General features: G+C 45.5%; 57 pseudogenes; all 57 read right to left on the bottom strand.

The window, feature by feature from the left end:
• Positions 1-232: 232 nt before the first annotated feature.
• Positions 233-351, bottom strand: LOC140083793 (5S ribosomal RNA; annotated as a pseudogene).
• Positions 352-610: 259 nt separating this feature from the next.
• On the bottom strand, positions 611-729 carry LOC140084981 (5S ribosomal RNA; annotated as a pseudogene).
• Positions 730-799: 70 nt separating this feature from the next.
• Positions 800-918, bottom strand: LOC140085848 (5S ribosomal RNA; annotated as a pseudogene).
• Positions 919-1,177: 259 nt separating this feature from the next.
• On the bottom strand, positions 1,178-1,296 carry LOC140081532 (5S ribosomal RNA; annotated as a pseudogene).
• A 70-nt stretch (positions 1,297-1,366) lies between these two features.
• On the bottom strand, positions 1,367-1,484 carry LOC140095388 (5S ribosomal RNA; annotated as a pseudogene).
• Positions 1,485-1,554: 70 nt separating this feature from the next.
• On the bottom strand, positions 1,555-1,672 carry LOC140095387 (5S ribosomal RNA; annotated as a pseudogene).
• Positions 1,673-1,742: 70 nt separating this feature from the next.
• On the bottom strand, positions 1,743-1,861 carry LOC140078249 (5S ribosomal RNA; annotated as a pseudogene).
• Positions 1,862-2,119: 258 nt separating this feature from the next.
• On the bottom strand, positions 2,120-2,238 carry LOC140078248 (5S ribosomal RNA; annotated as a pseudogene).
• A 70-nt stretch (positions 2,239-2,308) lies between these two features.
• LOC140078247 (5S ribosomal RNA) lies at positions 2,309-2,427 on the bottom strand (annotated as a pseudogene).
• A 70-nt stretch (positions 2,428-2,497) lies between these two features.
• On the bottom strand, positions 2,498-2,616 carry LOC140088318 (5S ribosomal RNA; annotated as a pseudogene).
• Positions 2,617-2,686: 70 nt separating this feature from the next.
• LOC140081530 (5S ribosomal RNA) lies at positions 2,687-2,805 on the bottom strand (annotated as a pseudogene).
• A 70-nt stretch (positions 2,806-2,875) lies between these two features.
• LOC140081529 (5S ribosomal RNA) lies at positions 2,876-2,994 on the bottom strand (annotated as a pseudogene).
• Positions 2,995-3,064: 70 nt separating this feature from the next.
• LOC140078245 (5S ribosomal RNA) lies at positions 3,065-3,183 on the bottom strand (annotated as a pseudogene).
• Positions 3,184-3,253: 70 nt separating this feature from the next.
• On the bottom strand, positions 3,254-3,372 carry LOC140086998 (5S ribosomal RNA; annotated as a pseudogene).
• A 70-nt stretch (positions 3,373-3,442) lies between these two features.
• Positions 3,443-3,561, bottom strand: LOC140097568 (5S ribosomal RNA; annotated as a pseudogene).
• A 70-nt stretch (positions 3,562-3,631) lies between these two features.
• On the bottom strand, positions 3,632-3,750 carry LOC140093806 (5S ribosomal RNA; annotated as a pseudogene).
• Positions 3,751-3,820: 70 nt separating this feature from the next.
• LOC140091637 (5S ribosomal RNA) lies at positions 3,821-3,939 on the bottom strand (annotated as a pseudogene).
• A 70-nt stretch (positions 3,940-4,009) lies between these two features.
• On the bottom strand, positions 4,010-4,128 carry LOC140078244 (5S ribosomal RNA; annotated as a pseudogene).
• A 69-nt stretch (positions 4,129-4,197) lies between these two features.
• Positions 4,198-4,316, bottom strand: LOC140078243 (5S ribosomal RNA; annotated as a pseudogene).
• A 70-nt stretch (positions 4,317-4,386) lies between these two features.
• On the bottom strand, positions 4,387-4,505 carry LOC140084770 (5S ribosomal RNA; annotated as a pseudogene).
• A 70-nt stretch (positions 4,506-4,575) lies between these two features.
• On the bottom strand, positions 4,576-4,694 carry LOC140078242 (5S ribosomal RNA; annotated as a pseudogene).
• Positions 4,695-4,764: 70 nt separating this feature from the next.
• On the bottom strand, positions 4,765-4,883 carry LOC140081528 (5S ribosomal RNA; annotated as a pseudogene).
• Positions 4,884-4,953: 70 nt separating this feature from the next.
• On the bottom strand, positions 4,954-5,072 carry LOC140078241 (5S ribosomal RNA; annotated as a pseudogene).
• Positions 5,073-5,142: 70 nt separating this feature from the next.
• Positions 5,143-5,261, bottom strand: LOC140078239 (5S ribosomal RNA; annotated as a pseudogene).
• A 70-nt stretch (positions 5,262-5,331) lies between these two features.
• Positions 5,332-5,450, bottom strand: LOC140097567 (5S ribosomal RNA; annotated as a pseudogene).
• A 259-nt stretch (positions 5,451-5,709) lies between these two features.
• Positions 5,710-5,828, bottom strand: LOC140081527 (5S ribosomal RNA; annotated as a pseudogene).
• A 70-nt stretch (positions 5,829-5,898) lies between these two features.
• Positions 5,899-6,017, bottom strand: LOC140078238 (5S ribosomal RNA; annotated as a pseudogene).
• Positions 6,018-6,087: 70 nt separating this feature from the next.
• LOC140084769 (5S ribosomal RNA) lies at positions 6,088-6,206 on the bottom strand (annotated as a pseudogene).
• A 70-nt stretch (positions 6,207-6,276) lies between these two features.
• On the bottom strand, positions 6,277-6,395 carry LOC140078237 (5S ribosomal RNA; annotated as a pseudogene).
• Positions 6,396-6,465: 70 nt separating this feature from the next.
• LOC140085846 (5S ribosomal RNA) lies at positions 6,466-6,584 on the bottom strand (annotated as a pseudogene).
• A 259-nt stretch (positions 6,585-6,843) lies between these two features.
• LOC140081526 (5S ribosomal RNA) lies at positions 6,844-6,962 on the bottom strand (annotated as a pseudogene).
• A 258-nt stretch (positions 6,963-7,220) lies between these two features.
• On the bottom strand, positions 7,221-7,339 carry LOC140078236 (5S ribosomal RNA; annotated as a pseudogene).
• Positions 7,340-7,409: 70 nt separating this feature from the next.
• Positions 7,410-7,528, bottom strand: LOC140085929 (5S ribosomal RNA; annotated as a pseudogene).
• Positions 7,529-7,598: 70 nt separating this feature from the next.
• On the bottom strand, positions 7,599-7,717 carry LOC140088317 (5S ribosomal RNA; annotated as a pseudogene).
• A 70-nt stretch (positions 7,718-7,787) lies between these two features.
• LOC140081524 (5S ribosomal RNA) lies at positions 7,788-7,906 on the bottom strand (annotated as a pseudogene).
• A 70-nt stretch (positions 7,907-7,976) lies between these two features.
• On the bottom strand, positions 7,977-8,095 carry LOC140081523 (5S ribosomal RNA; annotated as a pseudogene).
• A 70-nt stretch (positions 8,096-8,165) lies between these two features.
• LOC140078235 (5S ribosomal RNA) lies at positions 8,166-8,284 on the bottom strand (annotated as a pseudogene).
• A 70-nt stretch (positions 8,285-8,354) lies between these two features.
• Positions 8,355-8,473, bottom strand: LOC140097566 (5S ribosomal RNA; annotated as a pseudogene).
• Positions 8,474-8,543: 70 nt separating this feature from the next.
• Positions 8,544-8,662, bottom strand: LOC140093829 (5S ribosomal RNA; annotated as a pseudogene).
• Positions 8,663-8,732: 70 nt separating this feature from the next.
• LOC140091636 (5S ribosomal RNA) lies at positions 8,733-8,851 on the bottom strand (annotated as a pseudogene).
• Positions 8,852-8,921: 70 nt separating this feature from the next.
• On the bottom strand, positions 8,922-9,040 carry LOC140078233 (5S ribosomal RNA; annotated as a pseudogene).
• Positions 9,041-9,110: 70 nt separating this feature from the next.
• Positions 9,111-9,229, bottom strand: LOC140081522 (5S ribosomal RNA; annotated as a pseudogene).
• A 70-nt stretch (positions 9,230-9,299) lies between these two features.
• LOC140078232 (5S ribosomal RNA) lies at positions 9,300-9,418 on the bottom strand (annotated as a pseudogene).
• A 70-nt stretch (positions 9,419-9,488) lies between these two features.
• On the bottom strand, positions 9,489-9,607 carry LOC140090010 (5S ribosomal RNA; annotated as a pseudogene).
• Positions 9,608-9,677: 70 nt separating this feature from the next.
• LOC140078231 (5S ribosomal RNA) lies at positions 9,678-9,796 on the bottom strand (annotated as a pseudogene).
• Positions 9,797-9,866: 70 nt separating this feature from the next.
• Positions 9,867-9,985, bottom strand: LOC140081521 (5S ribosomal RNA; annotated as a pseudogene).
• Positions 9,986-10,055: 70 nt separating this feature from the next.
• LOC140081520 (5S ribosomal RNA) lies at positions 10,056-10,174 on the bottom strand (annotated as a pseudogene).
• Positions 10,175-10,244: 70 nt separating this feature from the next.
• Positions 10,245-10,363, bottom strand: LOC140088030 (5S ribosomal RNA; annotated as a pseudogene).
• A 70-nt stretch (positions 10,364-10,433) lies between these two features.
• On the bottom strand, positions 10,434-10,552 carry LOC140078230 (5S ribosomal RNA; annotated as a pseudogene).
• Positions 10,553-10,622: 70 nt separating this feature from the next.
• LOC140097565 (5S ribosomal RNA) lies at positions 10,623-10,741 on the bottom strand (annotated as a pseudogene).
• Positions 10,742-10,811: 70 nt separating this feature from the next.
• On the bottom strand, positions 10,812-10,930 carry LOC140078229 (5S ribosomal RNA; annotated as a pseudogene).
• A 70-nt stretch (positions 10,931-11,000) lies between these two features.
• Positions 11,001-11,119, bottom strand: LOC140078228 (5S ribosomal RNA; annotated as a pseudogene).
• Positions 11,120-11,189: 70 nt separating this feature from the next.
• Positions 11,190-11,308, bottom strand: LOC140078227 (5S ribosomal RNA; annotated as a pseudogene).
• Positions 11,309-11,378: 70 nt separating this feature from the next.
• LOC140102118 (5S ribosomal RNA) lies at positions 11,379-11,497 on the bottom strand (annotated as a pseudogene).
• A 251-nt stretch (positions 11,498-11,748) lies between these two features.
• Positions 11,749-11,867, bottom strand: LOC140083791 (5S ribosomal RNA; annotated as a pseudogene).
• Positions 11,868-12,126: 259 nt separating this feature from the next.
• Positions 12,127-12,245, bottom strand: LOC140078226 (5S ribosomal RNA; annotated as a pseudogene).
• Positions 12,246-12,315: 70 nt separating this feature from the next.
• Positions 12,316-12,434, bottom strand: LOC140081518 (5S ribosomal RNA; annotated as a pseudogene).
• Between the last annotated feature and the right edge of the window lie 65 nt (positions 12,435-12,499).

Raw genomic sequence — 12,499 nt, 5'->3', positions numbered from 1 at the left:
CCTTCTTTTACTATCTCATAGAGAAACTAACACAATTTTCAGGTTCAAAAAGGTCAACGGAACTTGGGATTCCCAGCCAGTCTCCCATGCTGGTACTTGCCAAGCCTTAAGCTGCTGCGATCTGACGAGAGCAGGCACATTCAGCTTAGAATGGCCGTTGACAGCAGCTGTTCAATTTGAACCTTCTTTTACTATCTCATAGAGAAACTAACACAATTTTCAGGTTCAAAAAGGTCAACAGAACTTGGGATTCCCAGCCAGTCTCCCATGCTGGTACTTGCCAAGCCTTAAGCTGCATTGCTGCTGCGATCTGACGAGAGCAGGCACATTCAGCTTAGAATGGCCATTGACAGCAGCTGTTCAGTTTGAACCTTCTTTTACTATCTCATAGAGAAACTAACACAATTTTCAGGTTCAAAAAGGTCAACGGAACTTGGGATTCGCAGCCAGTCTCCCATGCTGGTACTTGCCAAGCCTTAAGCCGCATCGCTGCTGTGATCCGACAAGAGCACGCACATTCAGCTTAGAATGGCCGTTGACAGCAGCTGTTCAATTTGAACCTTCTTTTACTATCTCATAGAGAAACTAACACAATTTTCAAGTTCAAAAAGGTCAACGGAACTTGGGATTCCCAGCCAGTCTCCCATGCTGGTACTTGCCAAGCCTTAAGCTACATTGCTGCTGCGATCTGACGAGAGCAGGCACATTCAGCTTAGAATGGCCGTTGACAGCAGCTGTTCAATTTGAACCTTCTTTTACCATCTTTGACAGAGAAACTAACAATTTTCAGGTTCAAAAAGGTCAACAGAACTTGGGATTCCCAGCCAGTCTCCCATGCTGGTACTTGCCAAGCCTTAAGCTGCATTGATGCTGCGATCTGACGAGAGCAGGCACATTCAGCTTAGAATGGCCGTTGACAGCAACTGTTCAGTTTGAACCTTCTTTTACTATCTCATAGAGAAACTAACACAATTTTCAGGTTCAAAAAGGTCAACGGAACTTGGAATTCGCAGCCAGTCTCCCATGCTGGTACTTGCCAAGCCTTAAGCCGCATCGCTGCTGTGATCCGACAAGAGCACGCACATTCAGCTTAGAATGGCCGTTGACAGCAGCTGTTCAATTTGAACCTTCTTTTACTATCTCATAGAGAAACTAACACAATTTTCAGGTTCAAAAAGGTCAACAGAACTTGGGATTCCCAGCCAGTCTCCCATGCTGGTACTTGCCAAGCCTTAAGCTGCATTGCTGCTGCGATCTGACGAGAGCAGGCACATTCAGCTTAGAATGGCCGTTGACAGCAGCTGTTCAATTTGAACCTTCTTTTACTATCTCATAGAGAAACTAACACAATTTTCAGGTTCAAAAAGGTCAACAGAACTTGGGATTCCCAGCCAGTCTCCCATGCTGGTACTTGCCAAGCCTTAAGCTGCATTGCTGCTGCGATCTGACGAGAGCAGGCACATTCAGCTTAGAATGCTGTTGACAGCAGCTGTTCAATTTGAACCTTCTTTTACTATCTCATAGAGAAACTAACACAATTTTCAGGTTCAAAAAGGTCAACAGAACTTGGGATTCCCAGCCAGTCTCCCATGCTGGTACTTGCCAAGCCTTAAGCTGCATTGCTGCTGCGATCTGACGAGAGCAGGCACATTCAGCTTAGAATGCTGTTGACAGCAGCTGTTCAATTTGAACCTTCTTTTACTATCTCATAGAGAAACTAACACAATTTTCAGGTTCAAAAAGGTCAACGGAACTTGGGATTCCCAGCCAGTCTCCCATGCTGGTACTTGCCAAGCCTTAAGCTGCATTGCTGCTGCGATCTGACGAGAGCAGGCACATTCAGCTTAGAATGGCCGTTGACAGCAGCTGTTCAATTTGAACCTTTTTTTACTATCTCATAGAGAAACTAACACAATTTTCAGGTTCAAAAAGGTCAACGGAACTTGGGATTCCCAGCCAGTCTCCCATGCTGGTACTTGCCAAGCCTTAAGCTGCATTGCTGCTGCGATCTGACGAGAGCAGGCACATTCAGCTTAGAATGCTGTTGACAGCAGCTGTTCAATTTGAACCTTCTTTTACTATCTCATAGAGAAACTAACACAATTTTCAGGTTCAAAAAGGTCAACGGAACTTGGGATTCCCAGCCAGTCTCCCATGCTGGTACTTGCCAAGCCTTAAGCTGCATTGCTGCTGCGATCTGACGAGAGCAGGCACATTCAGCTTAGAATGGCCGTTGACAGCAGCTGTTCAATTTGAACCTTTTTTTACTATCTCATAGAGAAACTAACACAATTTTCAGGTTCAAAAAGGTCAACGGAACTTGGGATTCCCAGCCAGTCTCCCATGCTGGTACTTGCCAAGCCTTAAGCTGCATTGCTGCTGCGATCTGACGAGAGCAGGCACATTCAGCTTAGAATGGCCGTTGACAGCAGCTGTTCAATTTGAACCTTCTTTTACCATCTTTGACAGAGAAACTAACAATTTTCAGGTTCAAAAAGGTCAACGGAACTTGGGATTCGCAGCCAGTCTCCCATGCTGGTACTTGCCAAGCCTTAAGCTGCATTGCTGCTGCGATCTGACGAGAGCAGGCACATTCAGCTTAGAATGGCCGTTGACAGCAGCTGTTCAATTTGAACCTTCTTTTATTATCTCATAGAGAAACTAACACAATTTTCAGGTTAAAAAAGGTCAACAGAACTTGGGATTCCCAGCCAGTCTCCCATGCTGGTACTTGCCAAGCCTTAAGCTGCATTGCTGCTGCGATCTGACGAGAGCAGGCACATTCAGCTTAGAATGGCCGTTGACAGCAGCTATTCAATTTGAACCTTCTTTTACTATCTCATAGAAAAACTAACACAATTTTCAGGTTCAAAAAGGTCAACAGAACTTGGGATTCCCAGCCAGTCTCCCATGCTGGTACTTGCCAAGCCTTAAGCTGCATTGCTGCTGCGATCTGACGAGAGCAGGCACATTCAGCTTAGAATGGCCGTTGACAGCAGCTGCCTAATTTCTACTTTCTTTTACTATCTCATAGAGAAACTAACACAATTTTCAGGTTCAAAAAGGTCAACGGAACTTGGGATTCCCAGCCAGTCTCCCATGCTGGTACTTGCCAAGCCTTAAGCTGCATTGCTGCTGCGATCTGACGAGAGCAGGCACATTCAGCTTAGAATGGCCGTTGACAGCAGCTGTTCAATTTGAACCTTCTTTTACTATCTCATAGAGAAACTAACACAATTTTCAGGTTCAAAAAGGTCAACGGAACTTGGGATTCCCAGCCAGTCTCCCATGCTGGTACTTGCCAAGCCTTAAGCTGCATTGCTGCTGCAATCTGACGAGAGCAGGCACATTCAGCTTAGAATGGCCGTTGACAGCAGCTGTTCAATTTGAACCTTCTTTTACCATCTTTGACAGAGAAACTAACAATTTTCAGGTTCAAAAAGGTTAACAGAACTTGGGATTCCCAGCCAGTCTCCCATGCTGGTACTTGCCAAGCCTTAAGCTTCATTGTTGCTGCGATCTGACGAGAGCAGGCACATTCAGCTTAGAATGGCCGTTGACAGCAGCTGTTCAATTTGAACCTTCTTTTACTATCTCATAGAGAAACTAACACAATTTTCAGGTTCAAAAAGGTCAACAGAACTTGGGATTCCCAGCCAGTCTCCCATGCTGGTACTTGCCAAGCCTTAAGCTGCATTGCTGCTGCAATCTGACGAGAGCAGGCACATTCAGCTTAGAATGGCCGTTAACAGCAGCTGTTCAATTTGAACCTTCTTTTACTATCTCATAGAAAAACTAACACAATTTTCAGGTTCAAAAAGGTCAACAGAACTTGGGATTCCCAGCCAGTCTCCCATGCTGGTACTTGCCAAGCCTTAAGCTGCATTGCTGCTGCTATCTGACGAGAGCAGGCACATTCAGCTTAGAATGGCCGTTGACAGCAGCTGTTCAATTTGAACCTTCTTTTACTATCTCATAGAGAAACTAACACAATTTTCAGGTTCAAAAAGGTCAACGGAACTTGGGATTCCCAGCCAGTCTCCCATGCTGGTACTTGCCAAGCCTTAAGCTGCATTGCTGCTGCGATCTGACGAGAGCAGGCACATTCAGCTTAGAATGGCCGTTGACAGCATCTGTTCAGTTTGAACCTCCTTTACTATCTCATAGAGAAACTAACACAATTTTCAGGTTCAAACAGGTCAACGGAACTTGGGATTCCCAGCCAGTCTCCCATGCTGGTACTTGCCAAGCCTTAAGCTGCATTGCTGCTGCGATCTGACGAGAGCAGGCACATTCAGCTTAGAATGGCCGTTGACAGCAGCTGTTCAATTTGAACCTTCTTTTACCATCTTTGACAGAGAAACTAACAATTTTAAGGTTCAAAAAGGGCAACGGAACTTGGGATTCCCAGCCAGTCTCCCATGCTGGTACTTGCCAAGCCTTAAGCTGCATTGCTGCTGCGATCTGACGAGAGCAGGCACATTCAGCTTAGAATGGCCGTTGACAGCAGCTGTTCAATTTGAACCTTCTTTTACTATCTCATAGAGAAACTAACACAATTTTCAGGTTCAAAAAGGTCAACGGAACTTGGGATTCCCAGCCAGTCTCCCATGCTGGTACTTGCCAAGCCTTAAGCTGCATTGCTGCTGCGATCTGACGAGAGCAGGCACATTCAGCTTAGAATGGCCGTTGACAGCAGCTGTTCAATTTGAACCTTCTTTTACTATCTCATAGAAAAACTAACACAATTTTCAGGTTCAAAAAGGTCAACAGAACTTGGGATTCCCAGCCAGTCTCCCATGCTGGTACTTGCCAAGCCTTAAGCTGCATTGCTGCTGCGATCTGACGAGAGCAGGCACATTCAGCTTAGAATGGCCGTTGACAGCAGCTGCCTAATTTCTACTTTCTTTTACTATCTCATAGAGAAACTAACACAATTTTCAGGTTCAAAAAGGTCAACGGAACTTGGGATTCCCAGCCAGTCTCCCATGCTGGTACTTGCCAAGCCTTAAGCTGCATTGCTGCTGCGATCTGACGAGAGCAGGCACATTCAGCTTAGAATGGCCGTTGACAGCAGCTGTTCAATTTGAACCTTCTTTTACTATCTCATAGAGAAACTAACACAATTTTCAGGTTCAAAAAGGTCAACGGAACTTGGGATTCCCAGCCAGTCTCCCATGCTGGTACTTGCCAAGCCTTAAGCTGCATTGCTGCTGCGATCTGACGAGAGCAGGCACATTCAGCTTAGAATGGCCGTTGACAGCAGCTGTTCAATTTGAACCTTCTTTTACCATCTTTGACAGAGAAACTAACAATTTTCAGGTTCAAAAAGGTTAACAGAACTTGGGATTCCCAGCCAGTCTCCCATGCTGGTACTTGCCAAGCCTTAAGCTTCATTGTTGCTGCGATCTGACGAGAGCAGGCACATTCAGCTTAGAATGGCCGTTGACAGCAGCTGTTCAATTTGAACCTTCTTTTACTATCTCATAGAGAAACTAACACAATTTTCAGGTTCAAAAAGGTCAACAGAACTTGGGATTCCCGGCCAGTCTCCCAGGCTGGAACTTGCCAAGCCTTAAGCTGCATTGCTGCTGCAATCTGACGAGAGCAGGCACATTCAGCTTAGAATGGCCGTTGACAGCAGCTGTTCAATTTGAACCTTCTTTTACTATCTCATAGAAAAACTAACACAATTTTCAGGTTCAAAAAGGTCAACAGAACTTGGGATTCCCAGCCAGTCTCCCATGCTGGTACTTGCCAAGCCTTAAGCTGCATTGCTGCTGCGATCTGACGAGAGCAGGCACATTCAGCTTAGAATGGCCGTTGACAGCATCTGTTCAGTTTGAACCTCCTTTTACTATCTCATAGAGAAACTAACACAATTTTCAGGTTCAAACAGGTCAACGGAACTTGGGATTCCCAGCCAGTCTCCCATGCTGGTACTTGCCAAGCCTTAAGCTGCATTGCTGCTGCGATCTGACGAGAGCAGGCACATTCAGCTTAGAATGGCCGTTGACAGCAGCTGTTCAATTTGAACCTTCTTTTACCATCTTTGACAGAGAAACTAACAATTTTAAGGTTCAAAAAGGGCAACGGAACTTGGGATTCCCAGCCAGTCTCCCATGCTGGTACTTGCCAAGCCTTAAGCTGCATTGCTGCTGCGATCTGACGAGAGCAGGCACATTCAGCTTAGAATGGCCGTTGACAGCAGCTGTTCAATTTGAACCTTCTTTTACTATCTCATAGAGAAACTAACACAATTTTCAGGTTCAAAAAGGTCAACGGAACTTGGGATTCCCAGCCAGTCTCCCATGCTGGTACTTGCCAAGCCTTAAGCTGCATTGCTGCTGCGATCTGACGAGAGCAGGCACATTCAGCTTAGAATGGCCGTTGACAGCAGCTGTTCAATTTGAACCTTCTTTTACCATCTTTGACAGAGAAACTAACAATTTTCAGGTTCAAAAAGGTCAACAGAACTTGGGATTCCCAGCCAGTCTCCCATGCTGGTACTTGCCAAGCCTTAAGCTGCATTGATGCTGCGATCTGACGAGAGCAGGCACATTCAGCTTAGAATGGCCGTTGACAGCAGCTGTTCAGTTTGAACCTTCTTTTACTATCTCATAGAGAAACTAACACAATTTTCAGGTTCAAAAAGGTCAACGGAACTTGGAATTCGCAGCCAGTCTCCCATGCTGGTACTTGCCAAGCCTTAAGCCGCATCGCTGCTGTGATCCGACAAGAGCACGCACATTCAGCTTAGAATGGCCGTTGACAGCAGCTGTTCAATTTGAACCTTCTTAAACTATCTCATAGAGAAACTAACACAATTTTCAGGTTCAAAAAGGTCAACAGAACTTGGGATTCCCAGCCAGTCTCCCATGCTGGTACTTGCCAAGCCTTAAGCTGCATTGCTGCTGCGATCTGACGAGAGCAGGCACATTCAGCTTAGAATGGCCGTTGACAGCAGCTGTTCAATTTGAACCTTCTTTTACTATCTCATAGAGAAACTAACACAATTTTCAGGTTCAAAAAGGTCAACAGAACTTGGGATTCCCAGCCAGTCTCCCATGCTGGTACTTGCCAAGCCTTAAGCTGCAATGCTGCTGCGATCTGACGAGAGCAGGCACATTCAGCTTAGAATGCTGTTGACAGCAGCTGTTCAATTTGAACCTTCTTTTACTATCTCATAGAGAAACTAACACAATTTTCAGGTTCAAAAAGGTCAACGGAACTTGGGATTCCCAGCCAGTCTCCCATGCTGGTACTTGCCAAGCCTTAAGCTGCATTGCTGCTGCGATCTGACGAGAGCAGGCACATTCAGCTTAGAATGGCCGTTGACAGCAGCTGTTCAATTTGAACCTTTTTTTACTATCTCATAGAGAAACTAACACAATTTTCAGGTTCAAAAAGGTCAACGGAACTTGGGATTCCCAGCCAGTCTCCCATGCTGGTACTTGCCAAGCCTTAAGCTGCATTGCTGTTGCGATCTGACGAGAGCAGGCACATTCAGCTTAGAATGGCCGTTGACAGCAGCTGTTCAATTTGAACCTTCTTTTACCATCTTTGACAGAGAAACTAACAATTTTCAGGTTCAAAAAGGTCAACGGAACTTGGGATTCGCAGCCAGTCTCCCATGCTGGTACTTGCCAAGCCTTAAGCTGCATTGCTGCTGCGATCTGACGAGAGCAGGCACATTCAGCTTAGAATGGCCGTTGACAGCAGCTGTTCAATTTGAACCTTCTTTTACTATCTCATAGAGAAACTAACACAATTTTCAGGTTCAAAAAGGTCAACAGAACTTGGGATTCCCAGCCAGTCTCCCATGCTGGTACTTGCCAAGCCTTAAGCTGCATTGCTGCTGCGATCTGACGAGAGCAGGCACATTCAGCTTAGAATGGCCGTTGACAGCAGCTGTTCAATTTGAACCTTCTTTTACTATCTCATAGAAAAACTAACACAATTTTCAGGTTCAAAAAGGTCAACAGAACTTGGGATTCCCAGCCAGTCTCCCATGCTGGTACTTGCCAAGCCTTAAGCTGCATTGCTGCTGCGATCTGACGAGAGCAGGCACATTCAGCTTAGAATGGCCGTTGACAGCAGCTGTTCAATTTGAACCTTCTTTTACTATCTCATAGAGAAACTAACACAATTTTCAGGTTCAAAAAGGTCAACGGAACTTGGGATTCCCAGCCAGTCTCCCATGCTGGTACTTGCCAAGCCTTAAGCTGCATTGCTGCTGCGATCTGACGAGAGCAGGCACATTCAGCTTAGAATGGCCGTTGACAGCAGCTGTTCAATTTGAACCTTCTTTTACCATCTTTGACAGAGAAACTAACAATTTTCAGGTTCAAAAAGGTTAACAGAACTTGGGATTCCCAGCCAGTCTCCCATGCTGGTACTTGCCAAGCCTTAAGCTTCATTGTTGCTGCGATCTGACGAGAGCAGGCACATTCAGCTTAGAATGGCCGTTGACAGCAGCTGTTCAATTTGAACCTTCTTTTACTATCTCATAGAGAAACTAACACAATTTTCAGGTTCAAAAAGGTCAACAGAACTTGAGATTCCCAGCCAGTCTCCCATGCTGGTACTTGCCAAGCCTTAAGCTGCATTGCTGCTGCAATCTGACGAGAGCAGGCACATTCAGCTTAGAATGGCCGTTGACAGCAGCTGTTCAATTTGAACCTTCTTTTACTATCTCATAGAAAAACTAACACAATTTTCAGGTTCAAAAAGGTCAACAGAACTTGGGATTCCCAGCCAGTCTCCCATGCTGGTACTTGCCAAGCCTTAAGCTGCATTGCTGCTGCTATCTGACGAGAGCAGGCACATTCAGCTTAGAATGGCCGTTGACAGCAGCTGTTCAATTTAAACCTTCTTTTACTATCTCATAGAGAAACTAACACAATTTTCAGGTTCAAAAAGGTCAACGGAACTTGGGATTCCCAGCCAGTCTCCCATGCTGGTACTTGCCAAGCCTTAAGCTGCATTGCTGCTGCGATCTGACGAGAGCAGGCACATTCAGCTTAGAATGGCCGTTGACAGCAGCTGTTCAGTTTGAACCTCCTTTTACTATCTCATAGAGAAACTAACACAATTTTCAGGTTCAAAAAGGTCAACAGAACTTGGGATTCCCAGCCAGTCTCCCATGCTGGTACTTGCCAAGCCTTAAGCTGCATTGCTGCTGCGATCTGACGAGAGCAGGCACATTCAGCTTAGAATGGCCGTTGACAGCAGCTGTTCAATTTGAACCTTCTTTTACCATCTTTGACAGAGAAACTAACAATTTTAAGGTTCAAAAAGGTCAACGGAACTTGGGATTCCCAGCCAGTCTCCCATGCTGGTACTTGCCAAGCCTTAAGCTGCATTGCTGCTGCGATCTGACGAGAGCAGGCACATTCAGCTTAGAATGGCCGTTGACAGCAGCTGTTCAATTTGAACCTTCTTTTACTATCTCATAGAGAAACTAACACAATTTTCAGGTTCAAAAAGGTCAACGGAACTTGGGATTCCCAGCTAGTCTCCCATGCTGGTACTTGCCAAGCCTTAAGCTGCATTGCTGCTGCGATCTGACGAGAGCAGGCACATTCAGCTTAGAATGACCGTTGACAGCAGCTGTTCAATTTGAACCTTCTTTTACTATCTCATAGAGAAACTAACACAATTTTCAGGTTCAAAAAGGTCAACGGAACTTGGGATTCCCAGCCAGTCTCCCATGCTGGTACTTGCCAAGCCTTAAGCTGCATTGCTGCTGCGATCTGACGAGAGCAGGCACATTCAGCTTAGAATGGCCGTTGACAGCAGCTGTTCAATTTGAACCTTCTTTTACTATCTCATAGAGAAACTAACACAATTTTCAGGTTCAAAAAGGTCAACAGAACTTGGGATTCCCAGCCAGTCTCCCATGCTGGTACTTGCCAAGCCTTAAGCTGCATTGCTGCTGCGATCTGACGAGAGCAGGCACATTCAGCTTAGAATGGCCGTTGACAGCAGATGTTCAATTTGAACCTTCTTTTACTATCTCATAGAAAAACTAACACAATTTTCAGGTTCAAAAAGGTCAACAGAACTTGGGATTCCCAGCCAGTCTCCCATGCTGGTACTTGCCAAGCCTTAAGCTGCATTGCTGCTGCGATCTGACGAGAGCAGGCACATTCAGCTTAGAATGGCCGTTGACAGCAGCTGCCTAATTTCTACTTTCTTTTACTATCTCATAGAGAAACTAACACAATTTTCAGGTTCAAAAAGGTCAACGGAACTTGGGATTCCCAGCCAGTCTCCCATGCTGGTACTTGCCAAGCCTTAAGCTGCATTGCTGCTGTGATCTGACGAGAGCAGGCACATTCAGCTTAGAATGGCCGTTGACAGCAGCTGTTTAATTTGAACCTTCTTTTACTATCTCATAGAGAAACTAACACAATTTTCAGGTTCAAAAAGGTCAACGGAACTTGGGATTCCCAGCCAGTCTCCCATGCTGGTACTTGCCAAGCCTTAAGCTGCATTGCTGCTGCGATCTGACGAGAGCAGGCACATTCAGCTTAGAATGGCCGTTGACAGCAGCTGTTCAATTTGAACCTTCTTTTACCATCTTTGACAGAGAAACTAACAATTTTCAGGTTCAAAAAGGTTAACAGAACTTGGGATTCCCAGCCAGTCTCCCATGCTGGTACTTGCCAAGCCTTAAGCTTCATTGTTGCTGCGATCTGACGAGAGCAGGCACATTCAGCTTAGAATGGCCGTTGACAGCAGCTGTTCAATTTGAACCTTCTTTTACTATCTCATAGAGAAACTAACACAATTTTCAGGTTCAAAAAGGTCAACGGAACTTGGGATTCCCAGCCAGTCTCCCATGCTGGTACTTGCCAAGCCTTAAGCTGCATTGCTGCTGCGATCTGACGAGAGCAGGCACATTCAGCTTAGAATGGCCGTTGACAGCAGCTGTTCAGTTTGAACCTCCTTTTACTATCTCATAGAGAAACTAACACAATTTTCAGGTTCAAAAAGGTCAACGGAACTTGGGATTCCCAGCCAGTCTCCCATGCTGGTACTTGCCAAGCCTTAAGCTGCATTGCTGCTGCGATCTGACGAGAGCAGGCACATTCAGCTTAGAATGGCCGTTGACAGCAGCTGTTCAATTTGAACCTTCTTTTACCATCTTTGACAGAGAAACTAACAATTTTAAGGTTCAAAAAGGTCAACGGAACTTGGGATTCCCAGCCAGTCTCCCATGCTGGTACTTGCCAAGCCTTAAGCTGCATTGCTGCTGCGATCTGACGAGAGCAGGCACATTCAGCTTAGAATGGCCGTTGACAGCAGCTGTTCAATTTGAACCTTCTTTTACTATCTCATAGAGAAACTAACACAATTTTCAGGTTCAAAAAGGTCAACGGAACTTGGGATTCCCAGCCAGTCTCCCATGCTGGTACTTGCCAAGCCTTAAGCTGCATTGCTGCTGCGATCTGACGAGAGCAGGCACATTCAGCTTAGAATGACCGTTGACAGCAGCTGTTCAATTTGAACCTTCTTTTACTATCTCATAGAGAAACTAACACAATTTTCAGGTTCAAAAAGGTCAACGGAACTTGGGATTCCCAGCCAGTCTCCCATGCTGGTACTTGCCAAGCCTTAAGCTGCTGCGATCTGACGAGAGCAGGCACATTCAGCTTAGAATGGCCGTTGACAGCAGCTGTTCAATTTGAACCTTCTTTTACTATCTCATAGAGAAACTAACACAATTTTCAGGTTCAAAAAGGTCAACAGAACTTGGGATTCCCAGCCAGTCTCCCATGCTGGTACTTGCCAAGCCTTAAGCTGCATTGCTGCTGCGATCTGACGAGAGCAGGCACATTCAGCTTAGAATGGCCATTGACAGCAGCTGTTCAGTTTGAACCTTCTTTTACTATCTCATAGAGAAACTAACACAATTTTCAGGTTCAAAAAGGTCAACGGAACGTGGGATTCGCAGCCAGTCTCCCATGCTGGTACTTGCCAAGCCTTAAGCCGCATCGCTGCTGTGATCCGACAAGAGCACGCACATTCAGCTTAGAATGGCCGTTGACAGCAGCTGTTCAATTTGAACCTTCTTTTACTATCTCATAGAGAAACTAACACAATTTTCAAGTTCAAAAAGGTCAACGGAACTTGGGATTCCCAGCCAGTCTCCCATGCTGGTACTTGCCAAGCCTTAAGCTGCATTGCTGCTGCGATCTGACGAGAGCAGGCACATTCAGCTTAGAATGGCCGTTGACAGCAGCTGTTCAATTTGAACCTTCTTTTACCATCTTTGACAGAGAAACTAACAATTTTCAGGTTCAAAAAGGTCAACAGAACTTGGGATTCCCAGCCAGTCTCCCATGCTGGTACTTGCCAAGCCTTAAGCTGCATTGCTGCTGCGATCTGACGAGAGCAGGCACATTCAGCTTAGAATGGCCGTTGACAGCAGCTGTTCAATTTGAACCTTCTTTTACTATCTCATAGAGAAACTAACACAATTTTCAGGTTC

This window comes from Engystomops pustulosus, chromosome 9 (assembly GCF_040894005.1).
Source record: "Engystomops pustulosus chromosome 9, aEngPut4.maternal, whole genome shotgun sequence".
Taxonomy (NCBI): Eukaryota; Metazoa; Chordata; class Amphibia; order Anura; family Leptodactylidae; genus Engystomops; species Engystomops pustulosus.
The sequence above is the reverse complement of the archived record's forward strand: the minus strand, read 5'-3'. Positions and strand labels throughout refer to the sequence as shown.